The 18,932-nt window shown below is 42.1% G+C and overlaps 1 protein-coding gene across 2 annotated transcripts in view; it reads right to left on the bottom strand.

Moving 5' to 3' along the window:
• Nucleotides 1-18,932, bottom strand: part of REEP1 (receptor accessory protein 1) — a 64,232-nt gene that overhangs the window by 44,185 nt on the left and 1,115 nt on the right. The gene's annotated exons all lie outside the window — the stretch shown is intronic.

Genomic DNA, 18,932 nt, shown 5'->3' on the forward strand with positions numbered 1-18,932 from the left:
AGTCCTCTTTCCACTCCTTCAGAACAGAGAATGCCTGTGTAGCTGCTATAAAAATACCCCACAGCTCTGCAGCTATTTTAGGAAGCAAATTCCTTGCAGGTAGAGGTTTACTAAGCTGGTCTGTTCTACTTCACGCTGCCTTCAGCAGAGCCGCAGAGCCCAGAGCGCCAATGAGAGAGGAATTTGTTGTCACCCAGACAATGTTTGGAAGGGGGTCTGTGTAGGGAGCGTGTGGGGCTGCTGTGGGGCTGGTGAGAAGCTGCAATCAACAAGAACACTGAGCCTGGCACACCCCAAGAGGCTCTGAGCAGCTGCCTGTCACAGATAGGGTTTCGTGGCCCATTTTGGGTGTCGCTGCTCCTCCCCGCTCTGCGCTCCAGCTCAGCAGAAGAAAACAGCCCAGGGCACTGAGCTCACTGAGCGCTGGCACAGCCCACGGCTTCAGCACTTCTTGGGGAAGAAGAAGTAATTAATCAAAGTGTGATACTGAGGGCAATAAATTCTGTGCCTTCTACAGAAGAAAACATTCCTGTTCTGTGACTGGGTCAGATCTTCACCCAGCCTCGCTGCCCAAAGAGGCTCAGGCTCTGTGTGCTCTGATGTTTTCCTCTCCAGCACCGACCATAGAGTTCCGGCTTTGAGAGCCCAAGCCAAATAAATGGCAATTTGAAAACTAAATTGTATGTTTTAGATGGGAAGGGCTGCTTTTCCTGACTCTGGAGAGGGGGATGTTTATGTGGGAAAAGTTTTTTTAGAAGCGCTGATATGATATTCCAGAGATGACAGATGGCCCAAAATCTGCATTATGATTTAGCCTACAGATTCATGGTAGGCTCATGATATGAAAAGGAACAGAAAAACTTATAACCTAACCAAACTAATTTCTAAGCTAAAAAAAGGTATAAAATATGGATTGCTTATCAACAGAGAAACTCTGTATTATTTCCATAGAAAACCACATCATGTTGCAAGTATTATTTTGGAATTATTTTGACTGATATTATGTGAATCACCTTTTAGGACATGTAACCACATACAGAAATTCTAATTGAGAGCACAATCCTACTACATTCTCTATATCTGAAAGCTCAGTTCAGGTTATGGAAGACTTCCACCACCAAACCATAAGTGTCTCACCACTGTCTGAGGAAGTGGCGAGAAAAACAAAAGCTCCTGTTCATCTATCCCTCACTGAAAGACAGCTTTAGAATTCTTGTGGTGTACTCATGGGATAGAAAACAGGAATAAAAAATTAAATGAAACTATAACACATCCAAATCAATTGCAACATAACCTCCTTAGAGTATTGTTATTCAGCTTCCCAGGGACAGAACATTACTAGAAGTGCTTAACTAAATGCAAGGAATGTTTCAGCTCAATGTAATTTCAAAATTAAACCAGAAGATCTCTTTGGCCCAGATATTCAGCTAAAGCAATGAAAAATACTGACTTTCCATGGATTACCAATGACACAATCCACTGTAACAAATCAAGCAATCCCAAGGTTGCTGTGAGCACCTCTGGGTCTTGGAGCTCTCCAGAAGCTCTCAGAGGACAGAAATCCAGGGTAGATCTCTCCCCTAGCCAAGGAGAGCAGTTTGGTACAGAAAAAGGTATCAGGACTAGTCACAGCCAGCTTGGTGCAAAACAGCCTGGGGTGAATTCTTACTATTGTTCCAACTCTCCTGCTGTGGGCAGGGCCACGGCAGAGATGATGGATGCTGGTAAATCAACAGTAAACAGCATAACTCATTCCATAGGAACTGACTGTCATTCAACTCTGAGGACTCCAGAACATTAACCAGAAAAACCAGAAGACCAAACATTTTGAGGGACCAGACTCACTGAAAACAAATGGGACCCAACTCAGTCATAACCTCCACCTTCCAGAGACAATATCTGCCTACTAGTTAAGTAAACAAACAAAAAAAAAATCCACACACATCTTTAAAACATTTCTTCTCATTTTGATAACACATTTCAAAGAAGGATTTCAAAGTGCGGTATAAATGTTATTGATGTGAATATCAAAGCTGGTGGCATTACTACTGATTTCTGATAATTTATTCTGATTATTGGTGGCTTGTGTCTATTTTTAACGATAAGAAAGTGAGACATTAAAATCATACAGGAAGAATCATACCAGGACATGAACAGTGCCCAGTTTACAACTCCAGTTTTAAAGCAAGAGCGTAGGAAAGCTAAGGCAAGATGATTCTACAGGTAATTTCAGAATATTCAGCCCAGCTCCATGCTTTGGTTAGCACGGGTATCTGAATGCCACATGCTAAATATAACAGCAGCAAAATTGCGGGGAGTTCACAGGCCATGCAGACCAAGTTGCTGTTTCTGGCCCACATACAGATTGGTATTTCTTCTGGGCACTATAAACATTCTAGGGAGTGGCTGGGCACCTGCTTTCTTACTAGGACTGCACAATTTTTATTTCAAAACAAAGGAAAACAAGAAACTGTCATACAGTTTGAAAAAGAGAGACTTCTTTTCTCACAGGTATTTGATGAGGGTTTCTAGTGGGAATTTAATAGAGTTCTTTCCTCCAGGGTCTTTTCTCATTTCATTCATCCTTTTTAATCCCTCCATTTTATACAAATAATAACAGCATTGTAATGAAATGCATGGTGCAGCTGAGATAAACATGAAGGCAGAGATCTCCAGCTGGAGCTGAACTGATACAGAGCAGCCTCCAGTCTAACCAGACATAAGGGAGAGGAAAGCAGAAGGAAACACGCCTCTGTTCTGAAGCCATGGACCACTAATGAATAATCAATCAGACCTGCTGGCTACACCTCTGAATTTAGTTTCAACTACCAGGACAGCTCTTTGCCTCTAATTAAAATTAATTAGAAGAAAAATGAGCATTTAGTGGCAAATCCTAAATCATGGTGTTAAGATAAGTGGTACAAAACAGCAGCTGGGAGAGCCTAAATAATAACCTGGCCCCACAGCTCTCAGGGCTGTCCCAGGGCAGCATCAGCCCCATCATGACACATTAATGGGAGAGGCTCCCCAGAGCACTTCACAGATGGGGGTGGTTAGTACCTACAGGGGTATGGGACTCATTATGGGATGCATGGGCAGACAGTGGACGTGGGCTCACACATGGAATGAAAAGCACACCAAAATGACAGTACAGTGGCACCTCTTGTTTCACATCTTCTGTACATACTCGCCCACAGTGATCACCACATAAAATACTACTGAACCTCTGAAGTTCTCGTGGAGAATACAGTAATTTCACGATTATAAGCCGCACCATTTTGACTAAAATTTTGGTCCAAACCCGAAGTGCAGCTTATAATCAGGTGCGGCTTGTATATGGACAAAGAACGAAAAGTTGCTGTTTTAGTTTGGAGGACAGGTGTCTGCTGAGAAAGGCAGGAGCTTCTCTTTGAAATAGAGAATGTAAACCCCCTCCCTCCAAATTATTATAATTTTGAAATCAAGGGGCTTTCAGGCAAAAATATGGGAATTAGGAATAACAGTTCTTTCCTAGGGAAATTAAAATAGAAATACAGTACTACAAAGAAACAAACTCCAAACCCTGACACAGTCAGAGTACAACCTGACACCCGTCAGGCAGGGTGTTGGCAGCAGTCCCATCCCATGGTGGCTGCATCCTCCTGCAGTGACAGATGTGGCTCAGTTGAAGCAGTGCTCCTGTACAAGGTGCAGTTTCCCTCCGGAGCTCCAGTGGTGATGTGGAGAAATCCGGTTTTCCTCTGGAGTCCAGTGGAGAAAGGGGCTCCCTTAGTGTCCCAAAACCTCTGTTTTTATCTTGGTAAGAAATGTTGGGCTCTTCCCCCTGGCTGGAGCAACTCCCAATGGGATGCAGTAATTTTATCAGTCCCACAGTGGGACTCAATGGCCATGAGCAGAAAATGACTGGCTGGAGGAAGGATGGGCTGTGAAAAGATAAAGAACAATGCCCTGCCTGGTTTCAATGGATGGCCCATTAGCAGAATATCTCTTGTGGAGATAAGGATCACTGCCCCCACCCTCAACAGATGGTGATAGAACAGATACCTTTTATCACACTCTTTATTGTAAAGTGCGGCTTATAATCATGTGCGGCTTGTAATCGTGAAATTATATGGGACAGCCAGCACTCAGCACTTTGGCTTCTGAGCTTCCATGGATAATGCTCACTGCAGAGCAACAGCACTTCCTCCATGGTTGAATCAGGAGAAACCAGACTCACCCAGGAACAAAGGAGCAGCACCAATCCCCTGCCAGAGATAAATCAGGAGCCCCAGGGTCCATCCAGTCAAATTTTCAGTATGTTCATCTCTGAACTCCTGTTCATGTTTGCGTATCCTTGCTTTGAAGAATTCTTTTCTTTATATATAATCAGAATTTCCTTGCAACTTGTTTCCATTGCCTCTCCCCCATTTGCTGTGTCTCCACAAAAAGCCTTCTCTGTAACAATCCTCCAGCAATGACATCTCCCCTTCACCATTTCTTATTAAGGCTGAACAAACATCCCACTCACCTGCCCTGGTGCACCATGCACTCCAGCCCTCTTTCACTGAACTATTGCTGCCAGGGCTCTCCTTCTACCAGGGAAACTCAAATGGGATACTCTGCTCCAGCCAGAAACTGTGACATCCCCCACAGTAGAGAAATAGAGGGGAACAATCACTTCCTTCAACCTGCTGGATAATCCTCTTGCTAACCCAACCCTGTGTTGAGATCTGGGAGAGAACAGCATTACATGATCATACATCATTCCTGGGATCAGAGGTGCAGCAGTGCCAGGGATCCACTCCCTAAATGATGAGGAGGTTCTTCCTTGCTGCTTCCTTCTTCCTCAGCCCCATCCCTTCCTTTGCTGTCCCCAAGGAACTAAACTGGGCAATACCTACTTGGCTGCCAAGGGAAGCATGTGAAGAGCATCACCACACTGTCTTAACTCTGGGACTTAACACACAATGGGTGCTGTTAGCAGGGCTTCAAAAAGAGGGGTAGGGAGATGAAATGAATATTTACAAACAGTGCTCTAATTCTCTTAGCCATTTTTGGTGAGCTAGAGGAACAGCTTTCCCTTATCTCTACAGCCACACACTCACATGCAAGGCTTTGAGTCATTAACTGTGCCGTTTAGTATAATGGTTTTATGGTAATGTTGTTGCATGATCTATTCTTACACAAAGCCATGAGTAGAGAGGTCATTATCAGCTTATTTACCCCTGTGCCAAACACCATGGCCCACAGTACATATCTAGAGATAAAATGACACATCCTTTCTTCTGCTGCAGCTGGGAGCCCTGGGAACCTCACAGGGAAAGTAAACTGCCCATACATAGTTAATAGTCATGTTATGATAATTTTTAAAAGGATCAGGAGCTGCAAAGCCTTGATCAAGCTAAAATTGATTTAAAGGGCTTTCTTAAATGACAATCTCCTCCAGAACCCCTAAACTCATCCTTTAGAAGTTGGAGAACTCTATTTTCAGGTTGAATGAAGAAAGATTAAATGAAACTGATCCTAAGAATAGTTACATTGAGCACATTGAAAGGTTGACCTATGTTAGTAACAGGATAAATACACACTCCAGGATCTGGGAATCTTTAATTTTTCTGATCTAATAATTCTAACAGGCTTTTCAGGACTGTATCTGAGGACACAGCAGTACCCTAGGCACAGAAATACCAACATCTCTGTAAGTCTCCAACATCTTCAGTTAGTTCTCTCAGTCTCTGGGAAATAGCTGAGTTCTCAGACCCCCTCGTGTGTATTTTGGTTCCACATCAGCCCAGCTGAGCATTCCCCTGGTTGGACATCCATCATGCAGTGCTGACACACAAAATCTGCATCTGTTATGCCTCTAACCTGCTTGGGTTGGGCAGGATATTGCCTCTGTTTCTGTCTCAGAGCATACCAGCACACAGTGTGGGTGGGCTAAGATACCCCAGGTGGAGGTTCAGTTGCCCAGCCTCCAAAATTCATGCCCATCCCCTCAGTAACACCTGCATGTTGCCCAGAACTGCAGCTGAAGTTAAATATTTCTGACTTGCAATTCACTTTGCAGATGCATGGGACATATATAACTCATGCAGTTTGTACAGAGCATTCTAAAATCTCTGGTTTTGCTCAACAAAGAGTACATATGTAAAAGTGTATATGCATCAAGACAGAAAACTGGAACTTGGACACATTTCCTTAGCCACTATAGGATGCTTCTTAAAATGCAAGGCTTCTCTTCTGAACTTTGAAATCTCTCTACATCTATTTAACTTTCCTACATCATGATTCACCTCACAAGTTAATACACTTCTGCTACAAAAAGAACAATTCCTTCCCTATTCCTCTCAAATAATTTTATCTTTTTAAGTACTTTTTAAAGTAGGTTTTGTATTCCTTGCCTAATATTCGATTTCTTTTTTAATTTCTGATATTTTCCAATCTGAAGCTTAACAGGTTAAACACAAAGACTAGATTTCAATCCCTGTAATATTCTAGTGAATGAAGTTTGGGTCTTTAACTAAAGGTAAGAGAGAAAAATGGGTTTCTTTTTACTCACACTGATTTTTACAGTACAACTACTATTCACCTACATTACATTTTTTGTAACAACCACCTATTACCTAAAGTGCAGGCAGGACTCACTAGTGAGGACAGTGAAGCATTTCATGGCACAGCACTCATATTGAGAGCTTTACAATGACATCTGACAATTTTAGACTTTGGTCAAATAGATACCTAGGGTAAAAACGTTCAGAGAAGGCTGAGATGACAGATATCTACATGTTTCAATGACCATGCTGGAAAATAAATGGTTTCTCCACTGGAAATCAGCAGCTTGGTCACAGCCCAGGCAGAGTGAGATCTAGAAGGAGAAGTCTCAGTTTCCAGGCACTGCTGCTGTGCCACCCCCACCATTGCACAGTGAGACAATCTCACTGGGAGCACATCTCAGCAATTCCCACATTTGCTCATTTATTCTCGTCAGGTGATTTCTTGGAAGCAATTACAGGAACGTTTCCATTCAAAATAAAGTATCAGGCAATAGTTTCTCAGAAAAGAGCACGCACACAGCCTTGCAGGTTCAGAGTACAAATCAAAATACCTGATGCCCACAGATACATGCAATATATGCACATATTATAGAAGCTGGGATTTAAAATCCAGTTTCACAATTTGATGAAGATGTCAGGTTTTTTTAACCCCTAAGGACAGCAGTATTGCTATCCAGATACTCAATCCTCCTTCTGACAGAAGATGTCATGCTCCCATTTGCATTCAATTTTGATCTCTCACGGACTTCTCATATGTCTCTGAATTTCAGGCTTTAGCTGAGAGCCTTAGAGAGTAAAAGGGATAAGTCATGCTGCTCTCTTCCATTCTGCATTTCCCCAAACACAAATGTGTTCAGATCAAAGCCTGTGACACTGGCACAGCTCCATTCCTACACCATGAGGAATATCACTTTGTCTCAGGCTTGGGTAAGGAACCAGTGCACTGCACAATTCTGAACAGAAAAGGCTTTGCCTCTCTTCTTTCTTTCAGCTTAGTGACCTCACCTCTTTCCCATTCTCACCTTCTCTCACACATAGACCTTTCAGCTGGCAGCTACCCAAAATATAAAATAAAATATAAACAGAGGCTTAGGAGCCAGATGGAGACTTCACAGAAATAACTGGAGAGGAAAGCAAAGGGGAAGACAGCCAATTCTTCAAGGACCATTTCAGAGATTTCTAAATAAGCAGCTGCTGGAGAAGGCAGCTTGTACTTTTTGTGGGAACGCCCACACTGCATGCTATCTTATGTATGCTTTTCCATCTTTTCTTATTTGTTAATGCTGCTGGTTTAAATGTCACAGTCCAGTGTTTTTCCTCCTTCTCAGGCAAGGGGATTCACACAGAAGGATGACAACGTTGCAAGTCCCACTCTAAACAAAGCATTATTTTGAAGTGAAATGGTAAAACTGTTTCAAACACATGTAGCTGTATAAAATGTGTCTGGAAAATTGAATTTACACAGACTTCAGCCATTTATGGCCTGACTGCCCAGAGTGAGGTTTCTTGGTTTCAAGAACATACATAAATCATAATAATGTTTGAATAGAGACCTGATTTGTTGCAGGCAAGTATCTGCAAACCTCAGCATAATGATAATTGAAAAAGAATGCTGAGCTATTCCAGCGGCTGTATAGCACATCTGAGTGCAGAAACCTCAGGACACACTATATGAAAGAGATGAAAATATCACATCTGCAAGTAAATCCTTGGGGGTGGGGGGTATGATTTTACAGAATGGGTTTACATGAGATTAAATATTAATTACCACAAAATACATGGAAAGCAGACTGGTTCACTTTCAAATACCATGCAAAAGCAGGCATAGTATTCATAAATTAAAATGCATATTCTGCCTCATGGACAGCAGGAAGGAATCTTTCAGTGGCTGTCTGCAGTCTCTCAAGCAGCTCTGCTGACTTTGCAGTGATCTAGGAACAATATGCAGAAACAGGCAGAGGGTGTGCATCACCAATCACATATGTCACATCCCCTCAGGCCCTAGAAATGTCTGTCAGTGAGCTGCTGGGGTGTCCAGCTCTGGAAAGTCTGCAAGGCAGAGCTGGTTTAAGGTAGCCAGAGCCAGGGATGAGCTCAGAGCCAATGGCAGCAGCCATGGTTAGCCAGCACCCTCTGTAACAAAGCTTCACACAAAGGTACAGGCATGAAGCATGAGAGATTGGAGAGTTTCAGCTTGTCTGATGTGATTAAAGCAGCTTTAAAAATATATGGGCTAGGCATTTGGATTCTTTAGATTGGATCTAAAGAGAAGGTGGTTATGCACTTCATCATCAGCTTTCAGTGGGTATTACCACTTTTTAGAGAAAAGCTCATCAGAGCTCCAGAGGTGTGGTCAGAGGGGAGTTGATTACAGACTTTGGGATGGCCCATTCAGCTGGGTTTGGTAGCTGAAGTGCAGGCAAAGCCATATTCCTGTTTAGTGATCAAATTCCCAATACTAAAATGGAAGGATCATGACAGAATGATGTTTTTAGGAGCCCTCTATCCTTGATCTGTCACCACTCTAAGGGCAGTTTAACTCAGAAAGAACACAAGCCCTCCATTGAACTGGCCAACTTCTGTCCCATAATACTCAATTTTCTAGGATGCAGCTGGCACCTACAAGGCCCTCACCATCCTGAGTTACAAACACAACCTCAGGTCTCCCACCTGGGTAGATTTGTACATATTATACATATTAGATATATAATAATACATATATACATTTATATATAGATCTCAGCAAAGCAGCACCAGTTGACACAACTTGAAGCTCTGCTATTGCCCTAGGGATGAGAAAATTATTGAGGTTTGCATTGAAACAGCATTTATTTAGTTTGTCTGCAGAAAATTCAGCCTTGATTCTTCAGATTTACCACAAGGCAGAACTGGGATTTTTTGTGGCTGTTCTTGCTAAAATTTGGCAATGCACCCCTTAGCCTACTTATAAGGGCAAAACAGAGAAGCTGTAGTTATTCCAGATTCAAACCTTTCCCCCCACCTCATGTACTGTGATTTCTTTCTTAGAAAGCTACATTTAGAAGCTTTCTATTAAATTCCCTCTTTTGTTTGGATGATCCCACTTCATTTCACACAGATTTTGTAACTGATCACATGGCTATAAGGCTTTTTAGAGCACATAAAATGATACACTTATTTGATTGCTAGATTACAGGAGAAGAGTTTGTGCAATTCCTGATGGGTTGAAGAATCTCCAAATCTTCTAAGTGAATGTGTGGTTCCTCAATTATCTCTAAGTGTCCAAATACTGATGAAACCAGCTTTACTCAGCACAGATGGGAGACAAGCAGACACCAGGACAGAAAATAGAATACAAAGATTTTTGCAGACCTGTTCAAAAGGACTCTAGAAGTCTCCATGGAAGGCTCATGACAGTTACAGCTTTATAAATATCCAGATATGGATGTATCTATGAGATAGATTATATCCTGAGAAAGCATCATTAGACCTCAGGTTCTCCATAAATCATTAGAGGCAGCAGGGTATTGGTTTGACTGATTGCACTCTGACAGCTATGAAAAGAAGTGAGCACAGTATAACAAGCATGAGAAAACCCCTACAACGTTTATGCAGGAAACAATTTACTCTTAGTTCAGTGTTTGTGTTTTTAAGGTATATTTTAAAATAGCAGCTTCCTCTCTGCATTTGATCCTATGAGAAACACCCTTTCTGTATATAGGACAGCAGAGTGTGTTGCCATGGAAACTATTATGATCTACTTAAATTCAACAAATTCATGGGGTATATTCCCCAGAGTATCTCAATTTAATTATTAATGTTCTTTCTAAACAGCAACATCTTTCTGTTTTGACCAAAATCCTTATAAGCAGGATGAAAACAATAAACCTGGAAAGCAGAGTCCTTTGTTCAGCTATAACCAGGTACAATTAAGCCAGGGAAAAGGCAAACAGCCTCCAGGCTGCCCTGACAATGTGCTTTAACTCAGACCTAGACAAATTATTTGAAAGAGGGAAAGTCTCATTCAGTGCTTGTGTCCATAATGCCCCTGGCCTCTCTGCTGTGATTTCCAGAAAAAATACCAGCTAGGATAGTGGGCTTTTTTGCAGAAGGACATGCTCAGTTGAATCTAAACAATGACCATCAATTCATTTTCATACAACCACCTGTCTTGCAGTCATTCTCAAGCAAACCACTCAATCTTTTCCCATGAAATATTTGACTAAAGTCAAAGCCTTTTAGCCTCAGGGCAGCTCCAGCATTCATCTCTCTCTTTCACATGACACATGAATTCTGCAGGTAGATTTAGGAACCAGATGGAGTTATTGAGCCTGATCTAACACCAGGGATAGTTTCACATAATCTGTGGCTCACAGGTCTAAGTTTAGATATGCACAGACCATGTCCTCCCAAATCCACAGCAGGACAAGCAGAACCCTTCCACGAGCAGAATGAGCCTCAAGAGCTTCAAACTGCTCATCCACAAAAAGGCCTAAGGCAGAGCATGACCCAGAGCAGTTCCCAAGCTAGAACAACCACCTCATCACAAGGGCTGTTTGATGTGACCTACAGCTGGAGAGAGCTCACAGCAAGTGTCAGAGCATTTGTGCTGAAGACATCAAGACAAATGTGACCATGAAATATTGTGGTGAATGGAGAAGGTCATCTTCCTGTGATTGCTCTGCTCTTTGCCATCACCAGGTGTTTCCCATCTGTCCTCCCTGCAAAGGTTTTCTTCCTGAAATGCCATAAAAGATTCCTGGTTTCACTTCTCCATGAGGGCTCCTCAGGGACTGACAGCCAGGAGAGCTCTGCCACAGAAAAATCTTGTCTATGTAAAACATCCCAGAGCACCCCATGACTTCTGACCATTGCCTTGGAAATTTCAGCTCACAATTGATGTTTACCTCACCCCTCCAATTCTGCTCCTGTGGGAGTACCTCATGCCCACATCAGGCTCTACCATGTGTCAGATAGAACTGGTAGTTTACATGGATAGATTATCACTAAGATTATTTTACAGTTACCAAATCAGGAAAGAATAAATAATTTCCCCTCTTCCCACAGGGAATTTACAGCACTGCATTTAATCCAGGTTCTTGGTATTCTCGTAAAAAATCTGCAGCACAAGCCCTTTCCCTATATGAGGCTGGTTATTGGTTACAAGCCTCCCTCAAAAGATGAGGCAAGAAATGTCTGTCAGTTTTTTGCTTTCCTGTGTAAACATTTATTTATAGGCTGGAAACAAGAAATAGAATAAATGAGCTGAATGAAAGGAAGCAGCAGTATGAACTCCACAGAAGTGTTTCTTCTGCAGGAGCTGCTGTTCATTAATGCTGATAGCATTGGACTGCCTGGTAAATTCACAGGCACACACATGGTCCTAGCATCTCTGGGAGCTCTCCTAAAAGGTACAACATTCCAGACATGAGGGGCAGTCTTTGTAGCTCCTCACAAATAGGGTCTTCAATGTTGGTTTTGTTCTCCTGTAAAATCTGCCATTTTTGGAAAGTAAAATACCAAAATACTATTGGCTCCATGAGAGAGAAAGGGGAGAGACTGCAGCTTTACAGACCAATTGATTGATTCCTTCTTTGAAACTGGAATTTATTTATTAGCAATTAGTGCATGAGCAGTAAGGATGCAGCAAGTAGCATTTAAAGAAACAAGCCTTTCCTAAGCATGACACCAGCTGTTCCCCTGTCACTGTCAAGAATAAATCTTCAACTTGACACCCAACCCTCTGCCTCCATATAAATGTGTGTCCCTTCTGAAACATAATCCTTGCTCTTCATTTCTACTTACTGTACAACGAGCTTCTGTCCTTTGATGCCATCCCTGCCCTGCTTCTGGCTCTGTGACCACTTTTACCAGCCTGCAGATCACTGCTTGACCACCCAAAGCAAATTAAAATCCCTTGCCCTTCTCTTGCAAAATGTGTCTGCAAGAAACAAACAGCAGGGTACTCTGCTAAAGGGTTATAGCTGTTTGGAAGCTCACAGCAAAAGACGGAGTGGTTCTGTGTACAAATCTTGGGAAAGTACTAGCCATGTTTCTAGCTCTGGCATGGTGCTCCAGGTCTGGAGTGTCTTCCCAAGTCCTACCTGTGGAATGAGGTGTGTCCTGTCCTCAGTCATTCTCTCCAAAGGCACAGAAATCATGGAAAGATAAAACACAGTCTTCATTTTGTCATTTCTTCTAGCTCTTTCTCACCACTTTGCTCACCATCTGTTTTGCTTGTATTCTATCAGTTTAAATTCTGTCTTACTATATGCATGTGAAATGCCAAATCAGAGCAAGAACACTGTACCAGCAAGACTGTCACAGACAAATTACTGAGGAGCACAGGATCAGTCTCAAGAATGATTAATCTAGAATGCAGAATTACATGTATATATACTTTATTTATTTTTCTGTTACTATAAAACAGCTTAGAAGAACCAGTTAGAGACTAACCTCCACTTGTCTAGATTTGTAAGACAGAAAACACTAGATGAGCTTGCTCATTTGAAAATACTAAATGAACTTGCTGCCCAAAAGAGTTTGCAATCTAAGTAGCATACCAGTGATAACAAAAGTATGAGACCTTCCCTGCAAAAAGCAGCATGTGATTAACTTCAGTCATACAGGTGATCTAATGGAGATTTTGCCATATGAATGTTTTGCTTGCAAAGAGCTGATTACATGGATGCATCCCTTCATTAGGCCATTTCACCTCACAAGATCTACCTGAAACCTGAGTGGCTCCAATCCAGCCAAGTGGACAAACCAAGAAAAGGAAATCTAGACTCAGATCCTTGCTGCCTAATGAAGACACAGAAGAATTTTTGTCATACAAAGATTCTGCAGCAATCCAAACTTGCCAGTACTTCTGCAGCACTCAGTCTTCATCCACCTTTAGCCTGATTAGCCTGAAAGTTCCCAAGGTATCAGCTCTGTCTGCTGAAACATGGGAGCAGAAAGACAAATGCAGTGCTCAGTGTTCAGAAGTAACTGCTCAAGAAGTAGGAGGTGTGATTGTATGTTGTCCTTCTTTGTCCAATTTGTACCAAGTATTTCCCTTTGACCCAGCAGCTCTCCATGCAACACACAACCCCTGATGGAAGCTCCTCAGGGATGCCAGTCTCACTCTGTTAACTGCAGTAAGAGCACATAAGTGTGTTTCTCTACCTTTCCTAATCACTGGACCATCCAAACCTTTGAAAGAAACACACAGCTCATTTTATACCCCACTGTTGCTTAAGGATAGATGACAAATAATAAGTCACATGGAACTGGCAAAATATTGAAATGTTAATACTTCACAAAACCGTAATTTAATAGAAATAATTTCAAAACTTGTAATTTAAAAAAAAAGGTAAATAGTATCTTTTATCTAAATCAGTTAGTACATAACTGCCTGTATGAGGGTTTCTGGTTTGGAGCTGAAACACTGACTAACTGATGTTTTGTGGACTGCCAGCCATCTGTGGACCACAGCTCAAGCACCTTGGATCTAAATCTCCCTTCTGCAACTAGGAAACCAATTTTAGGCAGTGCAATGCCTGACACAGTAGCCTGTATTAAGCAGTCTGGCTCTTGCTTTCTGCTGACTGTGACACTAAGGACAACACTGAGGATCTGAAAGGGAATAGATCATGATTCAAATACTTCAGCCTTTGGTTGTTTGACTACTTCAGTTGCATCTAAGTCTGTAGTTTTGCTCTATCTCATACCATTAAAAATCCATACAAAAGCCACATACACATTTCCCAATTCCCTTTATCAGGTCCACTTTTATTAATTAATTGGGCAAGGAGCCTGGAGGAAATATGTTAACTGTTACTCTGTGGAATACTGGGATACATCACTTGATCTCTGTGTGTCTTGGTGCCCTTACCTGTACAGTGGCAGTAAAAATTCCTCTAATGACAAAACACTAAATTAATGCTTCAAAGTGCTTTAATGCAGTGGATGGAAAGGGTCCCACAAAGGCAAAATACTGCACAAAGGCAGTTGCAAAGACCAAGTCCCTTGGTTATATTCCATAGCTGCCAGGCTGGTAAAACATCCTTCCTTACCACACCAGAACCAGTAAGATCTGTGATGTGCACACTAGAAAAACCTTCCCCACTGGGGCCAGGAGCATCTCCAGCACATCTGTGCTTGGGCAGGAGAATCTGGGTCACGGCAGGCAGAGCAGCAGGCAGTGCTGTCCCCTGCAGCGTGATCGCACGGTCACATTTCACACCAAGGGCACGGCAAATGTCGCACCTGCGCCGGCTGCTCCTCTGTCACTGTCACCAACAGGTTCTGCCCCCTCAGCAGAGCCAAAGGCTGCAGCAGGGATGCACATGAACTGAGCTGGCAGCCACAGAGACCATGTGCTCTTCACACAAGGGACAGCAGCAGTGCAAGCCTGCAGCTTTTGTTTTGGAGGGATTACACCACTTTTTAGGTAGGTAAATTTAGCAGTAAACTCTGCAAGTAAGGCAGTAGTCTGCCCTTCACACTTCCCAGCTCCAGAGGACACAAGAGTCTATGGCAAACTCATCCCACAGCCTCGGCTGGGAGCTCAAGCTGCACTTTGGGTCCTTTGCTGTATTTTCAGATAATTTTACACTGCTGATGTGAGGTCTGTAGAGAGCAACAAACACCTGAGTCCTTCACATCACCTGCCAGCACCAAGTAAACAAAGCAGGCTGTGAAGGACCTTCACAGACATGGTGTATGTCAATTAAAATGCAAATGCAGATGAACTGATAACCAATACAGGATATATACCAAGTGTCATTCATCAACTGAAACACCAATGCTGATGTATCAATAACCAACAGCTTGAAGCTGTGCTCTGCTTTTACAAGAGCAGTCCTTGCCTGCCTGAGCAGATCCTGCCTCTACCTCTCACAAAGACGACACAAGTTCTCATTTTCTACCTTCAGATAATATCCATGATATGACTTTTCAGGTTTTGTTTCATTCATAAATTTCTTCAGGTTTCCCATACATATGAAAAGCAGGAGGAGGAAGAATCTGCTAAGTTTCTCTAAAATGGAAATTCTTTACAGACATGAAGATGAAATCGATGTCTGACTCAGTACCACCATGAATTGACACCAGATGAAGATGAAGGTGGCCAATCTCACAGCTTTGCTAAAACAGCATCACAATAATCAAGAAAGAGAAAGCTAACAAATCGTGATAGGGAAGGAAATTTCACACATCAGGTTAAAGAATTCTTTGGTTCCCCTTTGATTTGGTTCAGAATCCAAACACTTCCAGGGACAGCTTGAAGAAAGGATGCCTCTGACAGATCCTCAAATCCTTGTTACTTCCACACAGGGATGGGAATTCCCAGTGAACATATCTAAGGCTGCCATTCTCTTTCACATCAAAACATAAGAGATCAGAGAGACCATTAATGATATTTTGACTTAAAAGAAAATAAATGCAGGCAAAAAAAGCATAATTAAGTCTGTGGATTTTCACCATGAAGAACATATTTAATCATGTTATATCCATTTGCTATGCTTCTCACAGGAGGAATTCAAATGCCTAAGTCATCACACAGCATCACATCATCTACTGATAACCTGTCTAACCCAGCCTTGTTCCTACTGACATTTCCTTCCTCTGCCACGTGTTCCAAATTGAAAGTCTTTCAACAGGCAGTGTGATGTGTCTGACTTTCAGAATGGGAGCCAAAAACCTTTATTTCTGTTCTGTGTGACCCCAAGCACACAAACCAAGTTTCATGTTCTGAGAAAGGACAGGATTCCCATGCCAATACAATAAGCTGCATTTATATGCACCACTTGTAACTTCAAAGTGCCTGTAGACAAGAGCCAAAAGTAGCTATCAGGGTTGTCAGTGCTGTGTATTTAGCTGAGCTGGTCTTCAGTAACAAAGACAGATCCCAAGTCTTTCTCCCAGAGAGGCCTCTACCATTTGAGGCAAATTGAATCTCCTTTGAAATGAATAGCAATAACCTGGAGTTGGTAAGACAGGCCAATGGTCCCTTCTGCTCTGCCTCAGGGAAGATAAATTCACAACAGTTCATTACACTTCACAGATGAGGAAACTGAGATACAGGTGCTCCAGGATGGCCTTTGAGATGTACTCAGAGATGAAGAATAAAAAAAGGCTGTAATTAACCCACAAATAATGATGTTATCCCATTCCTGTTATTGTGAGAGACACAGGAACAAATCACTCCAAGATGCATCAGTTGCAATTCCAGTGATCATGGACATCCCTTGGTGGAAAAGTCATCTGCAATCCACTGCCATGAGAAAAGAAATATCCTGATTTTGTTCTCACTGAGATGAGTGAAAAAACTACCTGGGAGTAATACCACAGGAAAATGAGAGTTGAGCTTTTAGAGGAAAAATCCTCTAAGATTATCTTTTTGTTTCACATTTGTACAGTACCTAGGGCAGATCCTGAACATAATATCTTTGACTTTAGCACACAGCTATGACAGAGATGCTGCTCTGAAGGTATCATTTCTCTTCTGAGGGTTCCCAGCACACAGCTCTGCAGGCAGGACAGAACCAGCCAGCACTCTGGACACAAAGCCCAAACACCAAAGGTGAAATGAGGTAAGAGAAGGTTTGCAGTAAGCTGCCTGACTTCCTGCTGAAAAAGGTGAGAAAAGCTCACAGGTCCTTCTCCTTCAGCAATGTTTTAGAAATAGAAACTGCCAGGACAGAACTAGTAACAACCAAATCAGAGACAGTGGAAGCAGCAAAGCATCCAAGAAAGCACAGGCTTGCTTTTTGTTTTAAAGCCCTTTCTGTTAGCTGAGTCATATCAGACATAATCCCTGTGGAGATCAGCAGAAGTCATAAGAGCACATATCAATATTCACAGTGTGACTAAACCACACCACTTTCTTCATAATCCTTATCAGTTAATAAGATTTAATGAAAAAAACAACTACATAGACACAAGTAGAGGGAAAAAAAAGCCCAACCAGGTGGCCATTCTACTTTAAGCACAGCTATCCATACTGATGGATCAACTGGTGATTCATAATGAGATGGGGAAACTGGATTAGACAGAGTAAATCTTTGCCACGATCCCAATCTGAGGACCACTGCACACCAGGGAGTCAGGGATGGAACTCACAGTTCCTCTGGATGGGTGCAGGGCTGTGCTGTGCTGCAGGTGTGTCCTGGCTGTCTGGCTGTGCTGGGATGCACAAACCCTCTGGATGCAGGAGCAACTTGCTCATCACCTGACATTAAACCTCCTGCCCATCTTGGTCTCCATCTAAGTGTAGTAACAAGCTTTCTTGTAAACATCCTTCTCATCTGGCAGTGGGAGTGATGAATGGAAATGTCTTAAGAAATAAAAAGAAAATGCTCTGAGCTGAAAAGATCAAAGTGTAAGGGAACCTTTCCACAGAGAGATCTGCATGGTGTGCTGCGTCAGACTGGAGGGCTCTTCCATGTCAGACACCTCAGGGTTTCCAGGATCTGATGGAACGTAAGATTATTTATACTCTCATCTTTTTTTTTTTTTTCCTTTTTTTTGCAACACTACCTCTAGAAAACGGTGTTTTAAGCAATATTCTGAAGAGTCCAAGTTTCTTACTGGGATCATAACAAACCAGCACTTTCTGGTGCAAAATATTCTTAAATGATGGATGTACACTCAGCAGTGGAAAGAAGGTGATGACAAAGCTTGGCTTGCCCTATGTTTCCTTGCAAAATTCTCACTTATTACTATGGCTACTAAATAATTAATATTTACACTGCATATTCATTATTTGCCACTGAAAATGCAGCCTAACAAATAACTGGTACTGCCCTCTGCACAGCTGATTCCATGCTGTGACATGTTATTCAGATAACACTGAAGAGAACAGGAAGGTCTGTGAGCTAATTACCTGACTGGTCAACTGCTCCAGGTCCTGCCCCTATCAGATTTTCACCCAGTCCATGTGTCTTAGATGAAATCATCAGTGTAGATGTGCATGTGCTCAGACATGTACGTTAAATTACCATCCCTGTGTAGACATTCTTTGTTCTTGAGGATTAGCTGGGTTACATGATAATGTGGGTTTTTTCAAAGTGGAAATTAGTTTAGTAGAGAAGAAAGAAAAGCTGCCTTTTTATTATATGTGCCTTAGACAATACATGCTACATCTCACATTGCTGGCAGAGATATCTGCACAGTTATACCGTTCAAGTTAAATCTTTTAAATATTTAACACTCTTTCCCAGAATGAAGTGCAAGCCAAATAATGGCTAGCTGCAGCTGAATCCAGATGTCAGTCCTCCAGGGGCTTAATTCAACTCTAGAGCCCCCTAAAATCTTATCTCACACTTAAATGTCTTACTGATACAGAGGCATAGCTAAGAGGAAGATGAGTTTTCCTTTGGATGTTTCATCTCATACGGCAAAAGAGACCTTAAAAATGCTTTTCTGGAA

This window comes from Catharus ustulatus, chromosome 5, assembly GCF_009819885.2.
Source record: "Catharus ustulatus isolate bCatUst1 chromosome 5, bCatUst1.pri.v2, whole genome shotgun sequence".
In the NCBI taxonomy this organism is placed as follows: Eukaryota; Metazoa; Chordata; class Aves; order Passeriformes; family Turdidae; genus Catharus; species Catharus ustulatus.